This window comes from Sylvia atricapilla, chromosome 3, assembly GCF_009819655.1.
Source record: "Sylvia atricapilla isolate bSylAtr1 chromosome 3, bSylAtr1.pri, whole genome shotgun sequence".
Classification (NCBI taxonomy): Eukaryota; Metazoa; Chordata; class Aves; order Passeriformes; family Sylviidae; genus Sylvia; species Sylvia atricapilla.
The window spans coordinates 88845138-88863461 of NC_089142.1; the positions used below are offsets into that span (position 1 = coordinate 88845138).

Below are 18324 nucleotides of genomic sequence, written 5' to 3' on the forward strand. Positions count from 1 at the left end.
TGATCTGTGAGGAGCTGACTGCTGACTCAGGCTGCTGCGGGAAGGTGTCGAAGGACAGCCAGGGAAATCTCTGACCTTCACTTTGCCGCTGACTTCTCACTAGGGGTTTTCCTGTCTGGAAAAGTGGCAGTGGGTTGGGGTAGCTGGGGAGGAAACAGAGACCAGAACCATCTACCTCAATCTAAACAGAATACAGAAAAGGACAATAAACTCCAGGAGGAAAAACACAGGATTGATTTACCTAGGAGGAAGTGAGAATATTAAATTCTTTCAAGTAACTTCAGGAGGTGTAATAGAGGAAATCCATTGAAAACACACAGAGTAGACATCTGCCTCTAGCCAGGGATTCCTATGGCACACAGAAGTGATAGATATATATACTATATAACTAATGTTTTACAACTGATTAAACCTGTGAATGCTGTGGGATTATTGCATAGGTGAGAGACCTTTGTGCAGTCACTCCTCTTTTTAAAAAACATGGGAAGGCCGGATTTTAACAGTGGGCAACTTGCAAATAGAAACTTATATAATCACATGCTGAGTAGAAATTAATTTTTCTTTTCCCTTTACAGTATTGTATTATATTGACTCTGGTTTCCATGCATGCATGCATCATATCCTTATCAAATCCTTAGGTTCTTAGGCACAGGTCTCAGTTAACATATGTCAGGAGAAGTTCTTAAACTCCAACTGCATTTGGCTGACTGACAGCACCTATATGTATTGAGAGAACAAACCACCAGAATTTAGGAGTTGTGTCCTGTCTGATAATGAAGATGAAATAATGGAAATAACAGAAACAGACTTTCTCTCCAGTCTGCTGAGCTTGATGTTTTTATAAATCTTAACCTAGACTAAATTTTCATACATTTTGAACATGAAAAAAATAGAATTTCTGTCTTTTATAAGCTGCACATGAAGAAGGAAGCTAGAAAGCCATGTTTAGAGTAATTCCTTCTATGACAAATAAATGAAAAGAATCAACTTGTACTCCCCAACTCCACAAGCTGAACTTCAACAACACAATTCTATAATTAAAGTGAAAATAAATTTTACTCCTTTGTTTTTAGTTGACGCCATATTGCCGGGTAATTGCAATCCTTTTTGTTTGTGTGCCTAGGACATTGTGTTCAGGCTCAGTGCAGTGAAAGAAAATCCAGTAAAAAAAACTCTATTTTGCAATATTGAAAGTAGTTCTTCTTATTTCAAGGAAAATAATGAATTCTGTCAAAGCAACAGTTATGACTAAATGGGCCTAAGTACAAGACAAACTGAATAAAGTGGCACAGTTGTAAACCACTTAATCTTTTTTCCCAAAGTACCTTGAGAAAAAGTTTCCTCAGAAACTACCTTGTAGCATATTAGCAAAGGAAAAACATACCTACAACTTACTGTGAGTGTCTCATCGCACCATACTTTAGCCTATCTTTTCTTTATTCCTTATATTAATGTTATAAGTGACTGAGCTTGTGGAAATACACCCTACTATATCAGTAACTTAATCAATATATGATATTAAATATGTAATTAAATATATAATTTACTTAATGTTAACTGTGTCGAACAACGGCTTGATGAAAGAATCACTGATAGGTTTAATGCTCTGTAGGCTGGCCCAAAATGAAAGTGGAGTTTAACGTTTTATTTACTGGTTGTTTGTTATGTATCATTAAGGCTATGTGATGTATTTGGACAGCCTGGTTCACATTCTCATATTTAAGGAACTCCTAGGAACTCTTCTGGGAAAGCAACAGAATTAGATCAGTAGAGGAGATTTGATTTATGTGAGCTATTGTCTCTCTGATATTGGATGTCGCCAATCTTCTTAATTGAGGAAGATCAGGATATCAAATGCATAGGGATTTTGTAACAAGAGCTTTAGATTCAGGTGCACTGTGGATTTGATTTCTCTAAGCAGTTTGCTGCCCTTCTAATACCTTTAGAGTTGAGTTAGTCTATTTGTAGGGTCTAGTCAGTGGTTAAACCTAACTTTCTGAAAATGTGCAGGTCACAAGTGCTAGTATGACCAATTCAAAAGTCTTTGGAAGGTTCTCTTCTTTAGAGAACATAAAGTTATTTTTCACCTCTGAGTTATTTTGACTCTAAGTTTTCATTCAAATGAGTGCCAGCTGGTAGGAATATTTGTGTAATTGCAGAGTGACATAATAAATAGGGCTGAGAAATTCTAAAGCTGTTCCCCTTCCATTTCAGATGGGCACTTTGGCAGCATTTGGTGTAAAGGGAGTCTTTATCAGCTGGTGGCAGATCCAGCTCTAGCAGTGTGGCAAACCTGTGGTTATATACTGAGACTGGAGAACCTTTGGAAAAGTCATGCACCAGCAGGCCATGCTCCCTACATTAGGATCTGAGAGAGGATACTGGGAGAGTGTTTGGTGGTGTGTCTGGCTCAAGAAATACACAAATCAGTATACAAAAGGAAAATCTGTATGCTGTCAGTTGGTATGTACTTCCAGTAAGAAATGAGAAAGTAGGGGTATGTGTCAAGCCTCCTGGCAGTCCTTTGTGTTTGTCATTCATGCTGTGCAGGTAGAAATATATAACCTTAACAGGTAATTTGAATGTTTTCAACCTACTTTGTATTTCAAATGGTGGATAAAGAACTGTGCTACAGGGAAGTTCTGGAGAAGATAAAAACAAGTCAAGCAAACACTAGAGGTGAACTGGGTAGAAGATTTCATATTATAGGGCTGAGAAGCTACTGCAGATACACAGCTGGAGCTGTGGGTTCGGTACTGTTTGGTACATGACCAGACCTTTCAATGTTATTTTATTCTTCTTAAAACCACTGGTACTGCTGAACAAACTGTGGAGTACGTTCACTTTTATTTTTGGCTGTTTTAACCTTTTCCTTTAGATAATCTAAAATTAAATACTCTGTGGATTCAGTGACAAAAGCTCAAATAGCCATGTATGTAAGAGAAATCTCCTTGTAAACTGAGCATCCCACTGCCACAGAGCATCACTGGCACTTGCTGTGGGATGTTTGGTCTGCTGGCAGACTGGAGCAGGACAGGGAGTACAGGGGACTTAGTGGAATACATCCCAAGAGTAACGGCTTATAAAGACTTGCAATAAATAATAAATGCCCAAGGTAATATTATTTCTAATGAACATTTTAATGGTTTCTTTTCCCCAGTAGGGGACTTTCAGACTTCTTAATAGAGGCACAGAATGAACCCTTTGTGCTGCGGCTGTCTCTCTCCATCACTTTGTTTTCTTCTCGCCTGTCCCTTATTGCTGGCTGCCACGGCTTCATTCTGCCTCCAGCTGTGAGGGCAAAGTTTACAGTGTCTTCAAAACATGCTCTTCGTTTTCTTTGGTTGGGGTAAAGCTTGGTGAGGGACAAAGCAAATGCCTCCCTGCCCACTGGAATGCTCTGGGCAGCATTCCTGTGCCTCAGCTCTGCTCCCTGCACCAAGCATGAACTGGGAACAGAGGAGCCCAGCCTGTGTCTGCAGTGAGCCACCATCACAGGCTGCCCACAATTTAGCTGGAAAACGTTTTACACCATCAACGGAGGCAAATGTCAGACATTTTCACAATTGTATTGCTTTCCAGTGCACCCGTGCTGGAGCTCATCTTTTTCTTTAGATTCTTTGCTAGATGCAGGATTCTTTCTTTTTTTCCCCCCACAACTTGCCTTAAGTTTTTATAGGCAAACTTTATGATGGAAAACAACTTCATGTTCTGCCCTAGTGATTTACCAAACTCCATAACAGCAAATATGAATATTAGTTTCCTATCATAGTGTTTTGTATTAAAATTCAGTCCTGCTGTGAGATTATGCCTAGCCACCTTTAAATAGTTAAGAACTGTATTTTTAACTGGAGTTAGAATATTTCCTAAAGGAACCTACAGTCTGGGATGGAGTCCAGATGTACATTTGAGATGGCTAAAATGGAAAGTCCTGATTTTTTATTAGGCATGCCATTCAGAGTGCAAAATGAAGTGTGAGCAAAGAGAGCATGTTGGCATGGCAACAGCAAGTAAAATTTAATGCAACAGGTTTTGATTCTGACCTGCAAAAGGAACTGTTTGTCCTGAGAGACAGCTTGTAGCCCATAAAAATTTTAGAAGACAGTAACTCGTCTTCACTAAAGGCCAGCCACTGGAGAGCTGGATACCTCAGAGGTTTTTAGCCAACAAAAGAATCAAAATATTCTAATGGTTCTTGTTCTGACATAGATGTGCAAAAAGGAATTGCTTCAATAATGTGTCTATCTCTCACATGATAGCCACCTGCAGGCAACCTCTTAAGCAGAGTCTCTCTCTATTATTTTTAATAGTGTGTGTGGTATTTGTAAAACTGTAAAACATAATGAGACTAAATACTTCACAGGAAAATACATGAAGTGTTAATTACTATGCTTGAAATTTTGGTTTTAGGAATTCCCATCTGCTAAATCTATGATGATGTGTTTTATCTATGTGGATGAATCCACCACAGTTATGTCCCCACTACGTGTTACAGCTATTCAACCAAAAAGCCGGAGAGAAGCAGAAAGTTTGGGAAAGCAAGCTGTTTTCTAGATTAGTTTATTAAGGCTGGAACTAATGGCAGATAGCTTAAACTGCACAACTCATGCCAGGTATTAAATTCTGAAGGATGTGCTCATTTTCCTTTCAAGATTAGCTGCCCTGGATTCCTGAGAGAAGAGCTGGCTGCACAAATCACATTCAAAACATTTGACTGTCCAATTCCATCGGCAGCCACCTCATCTGTCTCCATAGGAAGAAGCAAATTTACAGGAGCAAAAAGAGGAATGAACTACTTTCCAGTGTTTTAATTCACAGGAAGAAACAAGCTACTCAAATCTTAAGAGTAACTTTGATCTTCTAGGATTTGCAGTTCACCCTCTGGATCAAAGATGCTTCTAGAAGCTTGGCTAAGGGTAAGGGATAATCTTCCAAAAGGAAGAAAAAGATTCTAGACATGACTCAAGACTCACCTTGGAGAGGGCTTGGCTCACTCCACTGGAAGGCAGACGAGTGGAGAGCAGGCATCTGTGTGCCCTTTGTGATCTGAGGATACTTGTATTGTTTTCACCTCTCTGTTTGTAGGTGTGTTCATAGAAAAGTGGGCAAAGGCACTTGTGCTTGCCAACCACATATGCACTGCAGGCAATAAAATCTTCCACTGCTGCTGTGAAGTAAAGCATCTCCAGTCTTCTGACACACCCTGCCATGCTCTCACTACAGACAGATTTGAACAGCTCAAGGCAGAACCAAAACCTAGCAGCCTCCTTATTACACTGTGACTTGGTCAAGACTTGTATTACCTTCTCACAGCATGACTGCTTTCTATAGTGGAAAAACATAATTATGAACCACACAAGACTTGAGTTTAGTGCATTTCTGACACTGTAACTGATGGTCATATTTGGAATCTGCATCCCAGTTAATATAGGCCTATCCTGACCTATATTAACAATCCCTTTGTCTATGCATTTAATACTTTATCTCATTTTAAAGGGAAGATGCTTAGAATACTGTTTGGCTGAAAGCTTTCAGTAGAAGTACACTAAAAAGTAATTTTTTAAAATGCTGTTGAGAGAAGAAATAACATGAGGTGGGGGGCTGCAAGCAGTGAGTTTGAATATCCTTTCATGCAGCATGGGTGATGACCTGAAGTCCCTTCTAACCCCATTTTATGTGAGTCTTCCTTTTCTTGGTGAACCTCTGGGATTTTCAGCTGTTGATGAGTTTGTTTTTTTCCCAGAAGTACACATAAGTGAAATTCTGCTGTTTAATAACATCACCTAGATCATTTCCCTTTGCCTGCTGAAATCAATGGAAAGCCAGTCTCTTGGAAAATTTTTTTGCAGTTCTGATATTTTTATGAGAGGTATGTTTTTTTTCTTGTTGAAAGTTTTTGGAATATAGCAGAAACTAGTGGTACCTACACTGGAATAAATTTCATCAGTCCCATGTATTGTAAATTGCTGCCCACTTAAAATTCATCAGGTAGACAGTGTCCTTGGCTTCATCACAGTGGGATGCACCCCAGGAATACAGTGGCTTAACAATGCATGATAAAAATACTAAGAAGACAATATTCTTTCCTTCCATTTAAAGTATACCATGCAGCACTTCCTTTGGAGGAATAGGGAAGTAATTATCATCATACCACCATTTCCTCAGTGTCTAGATTAACAACAGGTTATGGGGGTCCAGAGCTGAGGAATTTAGCCTTGTTACCATTTATAGGTTCTCTCTGCATCCTATAATATGCTTTCCCATTAGCTAAAAGTGCCATTTCAGGAAATTACCTCAAGGCTTGGTTTTATTTGGGGGGAAATGAGGGAAAAAATGTAGTTGCCTTCTTTGACTGTAGCTCTAGACAGTCACTAAGAAGCAGGTGTGCAAATTTTTTAATCTGTCGATTTTTTCCACTTATTGTTCAGTAGGATGTCCAGACCACTGCATCTTAACCTTTTACAGGTAGACAGTAAAGGGTAAAAAAAGGGAAGGAATAGTAATAAATGATCTTGTTACAATTTTCTAGTTTTGTTGGTTGTTAAATTTTATTAGACAAAGATTGGAATATCAGCTGTATTTATATTGATTATCATAGCTAGATGAAAATATATTTGTCTTTAATCCCCCAGGACTGGTAATTGGACTCTGTCTGTTTTCCTTTTGTGCTGTAACTGCTTCTGACAGGACAACTCCTCTTGGTCTCAAATGAAGCAACTGAAAGTCCTATAGGCCATGTAACATGAATATTCTTAGACCTCAGAAGTTTTGATTTGTGGTTTGAGATGTTTCTGTCTCCAGGTCCATATGTATTGTATTTTGAAATTCATACATGGTCAACAAAACAGTCCTGCAGATGAATGTATTTGATCCCAATTCCAGTCTCAAATACAATTATTCGTTTTTTTTTTTTTTTTACTGTTACTGCAAATTCGTTAAGAATATGTTATACTTTTAAAGGAAGTATTTTTAATGCTATGACAAGGAATGAGATTATTGGGTGATAGAAATCTAACAGTTGAAACTCTGGATAAATTTGCAAGTAGAGAACCCCGTAAATATCTAATTCTTTGCACAGACATCATAAATGACACCAGAAGTGAATGGCCAGCAAAGGCCTCATGAGCTATGTATGAAACCAAATTTTTTTTTTCACTTGAGCTATTTAATATAAATTCAGAATAACTCAATTTTAAATTAGATTTCTCAAAAGAAAATCTTTCCCTAAAACTTGTGAAATTCTATTTTCCAACTGTTTTTTAAGCATAATTTCAAAAGTGAAAATGCTCTTCCAGCAACATATTTTCCACAAAATCATCTGTGAGCAGAAAACTTCAGCAATATTCTTTACCAAATACAATACATCCTGTAAACATTGATCTAAAATTTGATTTATATTCTCAGGTGGGTCATTAAAACAATTAAATTTTATGGATTTTTTTCCCCTTCCTATTAACACAGAAACCCTCCCCACCTAGACACAGGATGACTATATTAACCATTGTTAGGATTAGTGCAGATTTTGTTTTAACAGTTAGGTGTGGAGTTGGAGTTATGTATATTGTGCATTTGTATTTTATTTTGCATAAAGTTTAATAATTCAACCTCCCTATTTTCAAGGGTGATTCTATCAGATTCTTACAACTGAATGCCTCTTGGTCTTCCACATGACTTGTCATCAGATAAAAAGTACATAATCTATTTTAGTAAATCTGATCTGGGATGTTGTGCCACTTCATTTTTAACTCAATTTTCCTTTGACAGATGTGTATTTAGATAGCCTATACCACCTGACTGATGCACAAAACTTCTTCCTCCAAAGAAACCATGTGTCTTCTGCACCTTTTCCATCTCGTTTATGCATGTGTACAGATAGGGCTGGCTATTCAAAAGATATTAATATGAAAACGATGACAATTTATTTTATAGTCAGAATAGGGCATGACTGGAGCAAATCAAGTATGCTCCAAAGACTGTGTGCCAGACCTCCTTGTCAAGAGCAGGTGGCTGAAGAGTCAACAATATGACATAAGTGCTTTGAGTGTGATCCGAACGAGCATAACTGATTCACTACCACATGGTATCCAGATACTTCGTGGGGGCCTTTATCCCACATTGAGGCATTGAGACGTAAATCAGCACACGGGGATGTTTCTACTATGCTGATCAATGAGATACATCATTTATATGAGATGCATGGTTCTATGCCTACTCAGGACTTCTTACAGATGCTGCCCCAATAATAATGTATATATGAAGAATGTGTTTTGCTGACAAGGAATTCAAAAGTGCTTTTGATTTTTGCATAAAGTTAATTTACATTGTATTCCATGCCAATATTCGATTGTCAGTTCATACTCAATGAGAAAATCACCAAAATCCCTCTGAAAAATTATAAAATATTCTAAACCTTCCTGAGAAAATACAACACAGAATGGATGGGGAATATCTAATATCTTGTTAAATTATGACAAAGTAAACTAGCTCCCTGCTCTGATGAGGTAACAGGTCCACAGGAAAGACTAAGACTCCAGCTCCTATATTACTTAAATTTTGAGACTCTTTTAAATTGTTCTCCCACCGGAAAGCTAAGGAAATGAAGTCTTGTGAGTAAATGGAAAGCTAAATTAAAAGAGAAACTAGATAATAGTGACCTGATTAGATTGTTTAATTGAAATATACTGAGGAGTTTCTACAGGGGATTGTTCTCAATTAAATATTGTTAAATATTCTCATGAATTATCTGAATAAAGGAGTAATATTCTATGCAGTAAATTTGCATGTGACAGGGGATGGGGGTGGTTCTGAGCATGTGGAAAGCAGAATTAGAATCCCAAATGATTTTGACAAATTGGAGACATCATCTGAAAAAAATAGGATTAAGTTCAATAGGGACAAATGCAAAGTGTTAGGCAGAAATAATCTGCACAGATACAGGATGGGGTAATACAATAGACAGCAGTTCTCTGGAAAAGATCTGGGAATGTGAATCAAATTAAGCATGAGTTGATGAATTATTAAAAAGCTAAGTGACCAGCTAGTGTGTATATGAAAACCAGAATGCCGCCTGCAGAAGTAATCTTTTAAGAATTTATACTAGTAAGAACTCTGGAGCAGTGTAGCCAAGGAGAACTTAAAAATTGTAGTTATTAACACTCAAAAAAGAAGATGGAAGGGTCAGGGCAATAATTAGAATGTAAAAGAACCATACTGTTCTAAAAAGGAAAAGAGTAATAGGTTCTTTTTGTTCATGGCAGACATAATAATAGGAAAGAACTAGCTAAATTACACCAGGGGAGAGTCAGAGTAGTTATTAGGAAAACCTTTGTAAACATAACTATAGCCAAGCCTGGAGAGGTGATGGAGACACAATCATTGAGAACATACATTTGTAACAAGTGACACAAAGATTGATTCTGACTTGAGGACAAAAAAAAAATATAACCTTTTCAAGTACTCTCCAGCTCAACTTCCATAATTTTGTATCAAGACAGGAATAAGTTTTGCCCCTTTGCTTATCTCAAATTGCACGTCGTAGTTCCATGAAGAGATCTAGTGAATCACAGGAAAAATTCCTGATCAATGAGAGCAGTACTTGTGTACAAGAACTCAATTTTGTGAAGCTATTGCTTAGCATTCATGCTGTGTGAATTTTGTTCAACTTATATTGCTTTATACCAGGAAGTATTTTAAGATCACTATTTCAAGGTAGTACAAGCACAATAATATAAACTGTAGCTTCTGAAGTGATTTGATCCAATCAGGGAACAAAGGTGAGCATTCAGCAAAGTCAGTTATTACTCAACTGCTCGTGGAAAGTTTTTGGAGAAGAGAGATGACTGGATCGCGCCACCTTTCTATATACTCCTGCTGTTTGGACTGCAGCTCTCTAGCTCGTGGCTGGAAGAGACCCACAGGGAGCACTGTGTTCTGAGTCCATGACCTGAACTTCCACACTGCTCCCTGCAGAACAAGAGACATAAACTGTATAAAGCCAGCACTCTGACTTTTCATCACCTGGCCTTTCTCTCTGGTTATTCCTTCTGTGCAATGCAAATGGGGTGATCAAGGAACAAACTGTATCAATTTCATTCCTGTGTCTACCCAGAGCTCTCTCTCTCAATAGGGACTTGATGTTCTGAAGTGTGACTTGAACACTTCTCTCAGTCTGTTTGTTTAGGCTGGTGATTAAATGCTTAAAGGGTGTAGTGGTGGAGAAATGTTTGCACTATCCAAAAAAAATATTGGTTTCTGAATATTTAGGGAAGTTTGTGAAATTCTTCATACCTTTCTGCTCCTTGAAGTCTGTGGTAACTCCTTTGTATGCTACTTCCTTCCAGCTTAACGTACCACATGGTACCAAATATCTGTGCAGAGATTGGGAAACCTCTGTTTAGCAGGTCTGGTTTATGGTTAGGCTATAAATAGAGGTGAAACATGTAACTCATTTCAAGAACATTTTCTTCACTGAGATCACAGGATCATTTAAAGCTGTCCAAACACTTAGTGTGAGTGTCCAGGTAGTCTGGATTTTTTTTTTTTCAGGAAATTTGGAAGCGGGACAGCTTACTCACTGTAGATGATTCATATCTTATATCCTAGTTTGAAGTGGTTCACCACACCGTGGCCACAACTTCAAAAGTGTCAGATGATCATCAGACAACACTCCTGCCTGTAAGACTGATTGATTTTCCCAGCTTTCTAGAGTTTTCATAACTCACTAACCTCTGCTCCTAAACCCAAACAATTTAGGTTCAAGAACAAGCATTAGGAAACTGTTTATGAAATAGTGAATATACTAAATTCCCCAACAGAGAAAGCTCTTAAAACCAGAGCTCTGGGGATTCCGGTGCAGAGATACTGCCCTTCTCATGGATTCTAAAAGCACTTTTCCATTCCTTTACAAAGGTTTTATCTTTTCCATTTTTAAATCTTTTTTGTCTAGACAGCAGTAAGTAACTTGCATACCTTTCTGTCAAGAATGGTATGGTTAAGTCTTTCAGATAAATATAGCTGGATATTTAAATACAAAAATAAATTACTAAAGCTCTACTTATTAGTAGCATCTGTCTCGCACTTGATGTGTACTTCTCAGAAATATTCTAATACCTACAGAGGCTATATTTAAGCAACCTTGCTTCTGCTTTGGTGATCACATGTCATGCTCTGCCTATATTGTTGATTTTGTTGCTAAGACCCGCTGTGAGTTCTAGTTTCCAGTGTTTCAGGTTACATGTTTAAACCTGGCCTTCCAACTGTTTCACGCTATCCTGTGTGCTCCCATCTACTAAAGCTGATACTCTGGAGGCCCTCTCTTTCCACACTGGTCCACACTGGCATGAAAAATTGAGTGGAAAGACGAGTTAGGATTACAGATTTTTTTTGTTTATGATAGTTGTTAATTTTCCATTTTGGAATCGTCACTAAGAGGAAGATTTAGGAAGCACATATTGGGTGTATGTGGTCAGCAGATCGGCCTCTGTCACTTTCTCCCTTCCCGGAGCATTGCAGCCATTAGGGAAAAACCAGAAACTCTGAAGAACCTGGTAGACATGAAAGCTGAGAAAGCAAAGACAACTACAGAGAATTGTTTTTACTTTAAATCTCTTTTCCATAAGCTTTGGATTCAACATCTTTCGTTAGGATGGATAAGGAAAAAATTGGTCTTTATGGACACTTATTTGGAGGATTATATTTAGGCTCCCTTGTGCTACTGGAAGCGAGCTCCCTGTACACCTGTGAGGTTTTAATAATTTACATTGTAAAGTGTCAGTGGGACTTGGGCTATCCCAGTTAAGTTCAGGATGACATATCAGTCAGGCTGATAGGGCTTCACTTCTGCAAGTAGAAACCTATCATACACTCTGTTGTGGAAATTATTATCCCATGCTGAAAAACTGTATGTTACTCTATCAGGCTAAAGTCCATTCCTCTGACTGTCCAACTATTTTTTGTGCGAGGCTATGGTAGTTTGTGTTTCTTCAGTGAAATAACTCTAGGGTTTATATGAATGTTTTAATACATTGTAAATTTTCTTGGCAACATGTTAATACTCCTTTGATTAGAACAGCCACTGTTTGTTTTTATATTTAGAGCAAAGAAATGCAAACATCCTTACCATCAAGACTAGGTGGGGTAGCACTGAAGGTAAGTTGGTTTGAATCTCTGTGCTGCTTGTATTTGAAACTTGTGTGTGCCTGTTTTGTCCCCTGATCCAGCAGAAGCTGCTGTTTTCCAGGATGCAATAAAAACTGTTTTCTGAACACTTCTTTTGAGGGCATAAAGGGGCAGAGGAGAGAAAAAAATCCAGGCTGAACAAATTCATACACCGAGGCTGACTTCACCTTAGAAGAGTTTCTTGGATTTTCCTACCCCCACATGGGTTCATTGATCTACATGCCAGAAAGAGCTGGTTGGTTTTGATTTACAGATTCTACATTGTTTAGGAGATTATGGTCTAATTCTCCTTCTGCTGTGACGAGTCAGGGCATGAACTGCAGTCATAATGATAGGCACTCTGTTTCTGGATTTTAGCATGCCAGGCAAGGAAGTCACTTCAAAGTAAAGCTGAAACACGTGAAGAAGTTGTGGGGAGAGAGCACTAGGAGGAGGAAATTCGGTTGACCCTGGGTTATTAAAGTGTAGTGTACACTGACGAACTGCTGAATTTAGGCACCGCTGCAAAGGATAGCACAGGATGAAAATGATGTCTGTCTTTATTAATAGAGTTGGTATGAAATAGCAAATGTGAGAAAAATGTAATTTGGAAAAGGGATCCATTTTAATGGGAAAACACTGTGTTGTCAATGGCTGATGGTATTATCTGTGTTGGAATTGTGTTCAGGATGTGCTCTGAGGTGAGAGCACAGGGAGGTGCCACACTGCACTTTTTGTTCTGCGTGTGTCTAATAAGAGTCCTGTGGTTCACAGAGTCTTCAGCAGTTCACAGCTCCCACAGGGGTGGGATAAAGGGACTTCCTGCTTACAGAGAGCATTGACGGCAGAAGCTTTACTTCAGGACTTTGAAATATCCTTGAAATTGCTTGGTAAAATGTAGCTCATGGATGCATAAAGCTCTTCTAGGCATTTTGGGCCATTCTGGTTTCATTTATTTTATTTTTTTTTTTTTTATTTCTCCTCTTCTAAAGCATGGCCTGAGATCTTAAAGGATGCTACAGTTTAGAACATTGAATTTTCACAATATTTGGCTCTTTCTAAGCTCTTAGCATATCTCAATATGCTATTACAGCACAAATGGAGTACAAGGAACCCTTGACTGGGACTGGATATTTCTTTGTAATAGATGGCTTATTTGCTATATTTCGCCTCTTTGTAGCCACACATAATTCTCTTTCCTTTGATATTTTAAAGTATTTCCTTAATTATTTCTGGAACTAATACTTGGGTCGTTGCTTGTCCAAGAGTAGTCTATTGTGTTCTCTAATGACAATGAGCAGATTAGGCTTGCTTCTATCTCAAATAGATAGGTGTCATTGTGAGGCCTGAGTTTCTGACACAATATTTACAATTATAACCTCAAAAGTTGCTTTCTGTGCATTTGCTTGAATAGTTAATTAGGATTCTTTGTTCTGGTTTCAGTCAGTAAATTTGCTCATTATAGCATTTTTATGTTACCACTTTTTTGATCAAGACATCTGTGGAAAAGTGACAGGGAAAGGTCAACAAGTTAAACCAAACATTCAACTTTAAAAAATTTGAAATTTTGAGGCATCAGAACTGTCCTTGGTGTAAAATATTTTAAGTCTTAATTCACCAGTTCATACTCACTCTGGAAACACTTCAGTTTGGAGAGATTTTAATTTAGGTGTGTTCCTCTGCCCTGTAGAATCAGCCCTGTGTTATTTTGCTCACCTAGGGATCTACTTCCTCCAATAGATGGAGGCCAAGTTTGTTTTAAAACTTGAATATTAATATATTACCAGATTTCTTAGAGGAAATATGATTTAATCTGAAAGCCTAAATGCTTCTAACTGGATATGCTCATGTCCCAGCTAGACACATTCCTGGCAGATTTCTCAGAAGTTGGCATTGTAGAGCCTCTTTCTTCTTCCTCTCCTTCTCTCCCCTGACCTTTCTTTTTGGATTGAGGGGTCAGAGAGGTTCAATTTAGGTATTGAATTACAGTGCTGGCACTATTTTGGAAAAGAAAATGTTGCCTGAAAACTTGAATCCTTTCTTTTTTTTTTTTCCTCCTGATTGGCACAGTGTGTATCCCCACAAGTAAAAGTATATGGATGAAACTGCAGAACCAAATTAAATGGTATCAAAAGCATGGTAGCTTTAAAACTGCAGATCTATGTGGCAGACTGTTTAATCTTTCACCTGCTCTATGTGATATAATAACATGGATATATGTTTGAGCAGCCTTTTGGGATTTTATATATCAGAGAGACTGTGTATTTTGAAATTTAATCCTCATGAAATATTTGACATCCAGAATGGGATAATTGACACAGGGACACTAATTAGGGAGTTGTAATTCAGAAAGTTCTGATCATGTACTTTATACTGACATGTATATTGTCCCCCTGGTAACTGTGTTAATGGTGCTTAGACATGTACATCAGGAAAAGAGAGCATACTCCTGGGAGCTCTGGAAATCAATCTCCTATGTAATGCCATTTTATAATGCCCTAGAAGGAGCAGATTTACACATTTTTCCATTTATTAGGCTGATTGTATATAAAATAGTCTGGCTTTGAAATAGTTTGACTCAGCTGGTGTTTTCATTTGTCAGGATCTGCTGTGAATATCTTTCTCTGAAACTGAGCTTGTGGCCTAAAGTGCTTCACATTTCTTAGTGTTCATTTGAAATCTTGGGTAAATCTGTTCTATTCAGCTGAACTGAGTCCTGTTTACTTTATGCAGGAATTATTTCATCAACTCCTGAAATGCAAAACCCGCGGCAAAAGAGAAAAAGGCAGTCTTGTGATTGTACCTCTGACCTAAAGGACAAGCTTTCTCCAAGTATGATTTCATTCAGGTAGCGAGAGCAAGAGCTGGATTAAGAAACAAAAAGATTGGCCTTAGGCAAGCAGGTGAGCTCAGTTTTTTCTTTTTTTCCCCCTGGCTTTGTGATCATACTGTGCACATAATCAGACTGTCTACCTGCCCCCAAAAGAGCATTCCTTTATGGCATTTCAACAAATCCAAAAGCTCTTGAACTCAGCAGACTTTTCAAACTTTTTGCATGGTCATATAGCTTAAGTCGGGAAATATTTTTAAAGCACTCATTTACTGTATGGTAAGTGATTACAGAGACTTGTTAATACAGCTCATGGTGCAGTGTTCTACTGCAGCAGAAAACAGAAAAGCAAAGAACGGGCTACAGCTAAAATTGCTGGAGTCTGGCAAAATGTATTAACCAAATCTAAAACCACCTGGGGAACAATGATCTCACTCTTAAAAAATGTGTAGAGTGATTTTTAACTTTATCAAAATTAAGAATTTTTTAGGTCTCCTGGTGTGCAGCTTATACAGAGGCTGTCTCTTTCTGCAGTACAGCGTGTCCTCTGATGCTCGTGTTTGGACATTGCTTCAGCAATGAGTCAGAGTTCCAGCTATTGTTTCACTAACATCAGTTCCTGCTGTGCTGGGGGTTTCCCCTCTCATCTTTTTTCCAAATTATCAGCCAGACCCAACCCTCTTCTGTCCATAAAATCTGATGGGAGGCCCCAGATTGGGCTAGGGTGGCTATAAGGTACTACTCATGCAACTCTAGCATCACATCTACCCTTGCAGAAGCGATGCTAGTTGTTATTTTCCATGCCTGGCCTAGGAGCCCGAGTGCTCTGAGGCAGCAATCAGAGAACAGTCATTACGAGACAGTGAGGACCGCAGCGCTTTGCTGGGCTGGGAGGGCCCCCTGCAACCAGCATCGTGCAGCTCCTTGTGGCTTCTCTGCAGAATAGTCATGCTGTCATTTCAGGAGTTCACTCGAGGGAAAAAAAGTGGCAGATAGGCTTAAAAATGTTAAGAATTACCAATGTACAAAAATCCGTGCAAAGCATGGGGAAAGCCTTTTGCTGTTTAAAAAAGTACAGATAGAAAGAGAAGATGGTGTATCTTGGAAACAAGTAGCCAGACAGACTGTTCTACTGCAGCTCTAAATTCAGACTGGATGGGACTGGAAGGAGCTGAGGGCATCAACCTCTTATGTTCTGTAGCACAAGGATATGGAGAACGGAAAAATGAATATGCTGTAAGTGTGTCTGAGTAACCACAGCCACCTAGGCTGGAACATGTTGTCATTTGGCCTATTATTAAAGGTTCATAAAACAAGCCTGTCACAAAACTGAACAGTCTATGACAGATGTCATCTGTGCAACACAAATGCCACTGATAGGACTTGCTTTTGTGAACTCTGATGCACCTCATCTCATCAAGGTTAATGAGAATAGCCATTACATGTGTTCAGAAGTGTCCTTGACCCATGGCAACGACCACATCTCATATGGTTTCAATCTTCCTTGCATGCAAATATTTCCAGAAGATTTTTGAAGTTGTTTTTTAACTTTTCATTTATGTTCCTTGTGGAAATACAAAAGAAATTATGTGTACGGTCTTTTCTCTTAATACTTCTTAAATCTTTTTCATATGCCCTTAACCTTGCACCTCAGCAGCACACTAAAATTCAACTCATTCACTACCTAATGCTGTCCTCAGAGATGGGCTAGGAGGTAGAATGAGGAGATGTCCTAGTCAGACTGAAAAGTTGTTTGGTATCTTGCTTCATTTGTGATGTTTCAGCATGAGACAGGCGGATTTCCATTTTAAGCGTCCTTGCAAACATTGTTGGTAAATTCTAACAGTAATAAATATGATTATTCTTCTTGAGTCTTAAACTTTCCACAGACTTTTTTTTTTTTTTATTTTGTGCTGCTTACAGCCCTAGGACCCTCAATATAAGAGAGAACAATGCTTTATTAGAACAAGCTGCTGTATAAAATGTGTGCTTACTCAGCTGGAAGCTACTTGGCCATTTCTGCTGCTGCTCTCAAGTTCCAGAGCTGCAGATGAAATTGGGTTAATATAACATAACTTTCCCAAGAGCCTGCAATAGGACTTGATGTGTTTTTTGCTACATATCCTCATCTTCCAAATTAACCTGAAGACAAATGGGATCCATTTATTTGCTACTTCTCTGAGACAATATATTTGGCTGTCATAATAGTGTCTGCTTTGTATTTTGAATAAAACTGACTCCCTAAGGGGCTGGTTAGCTAGGAACAGAGAATACCCTATGTGCAAAAAAAATCGATGGCACACCCGAGCATGAAACTTGACAGGGAAAAAATCAGCAGAAAAAAACTAAAATATCTTGTGAGAAATGGCTTGTGCGCCTGATCTTTGGTTCAATGTCTTCTCCTTGTTCTCTAGGCATGTGGCATTCAGTTAGGAGTAAAGAATCAGGGAAAACCTGAAAAACAATAGCAGCAGTGTGGAAATCAACCCATGTGCCCACACTCACTGAGTGGTTCCAGAAGATGTGGCAAATTATATTGATGGAAAAGCTGATTCATACAATTCTTCCTAGCCCAAAAAATTTGGCAAACAAAACCATTCTAGGATATTTAGAATCTGTCCAGTGACTATGCCAGGTGCTAACAGACAATTCCCTTGACCATATTTTTATCAGGGAAGCAAAATCAAATCTTTGAGAACAAAGCTTCATGAAAAACAACACTGTGGGGCAACAAAGAGACCAGCCTTTAACAGAGAGGACTGACAACTCCTATCTCTCCTCTTCATGACCCGTTGAAGACAGAGAGGAACAGCAGTAGACATGCACTTTATTGACCTGCTAGATCTGCTCTGTTATTCAGGCTGTGATGCCAACTGTTCCAGTTGTTACTGACCAGGCACCCACCTGCAGATGTGTGTGTACCATGCCTCTCATGACCTGTAAAAGAAGGGAGAGCACTGTGAAAATGAGGTTGGGATGCAAGCCTAAGAGCCAAAGTCAAAGTTTTTCATGCTAAAAATTCATTGAAGGCAGGATTCCTATGCCTGCAATGGATTTTTTGGTTTGTTTTGTTATATAGGTGTCTGTATTTCTGATCACCCAGCTTTTTGGTAAGAGGGAAACTGCTTTCAGAGAGGAACATTGTGATTCAGAATTTTAAACAGTGAAGTAGCATAGGGAGGTAACTTTTCTCAATGATTTCAACTTGTATGAAACAGAATATAATGTTGGCATTACCACTTATGACAAGCTAAAGTCCCTGCGGAGATGTACAAATCTTACAGATGAAAATATACACCTACTGTAGACAGACCAGTTTGTTCTCGAGTCATTCAACA

At 38.5% G+C, this 18324-nt stretch overlaps 1 long non-coding RNA gene across 1 annotated transcript in view; it reads left to right on the forward strand.

Moving 5' to 3' along the window:
• Positions 1–14929, forward strand: part of LOC136358476 (uncharacterized) — a 155681-nt gene extending 140752 nt beyond the window's left edge. Inside the window, exon 3 of the long non-coding RNA XR_010743113.1 lies at positions 14890–14929. This is a non-coding gene — a long non-coding RNA (uncharacterized lncRNA). The remainder of the gene's footprint in view (positions 1–14889) is intronic.
• Positions 14930–18324: the final 3395 nt, after the last annotated feature.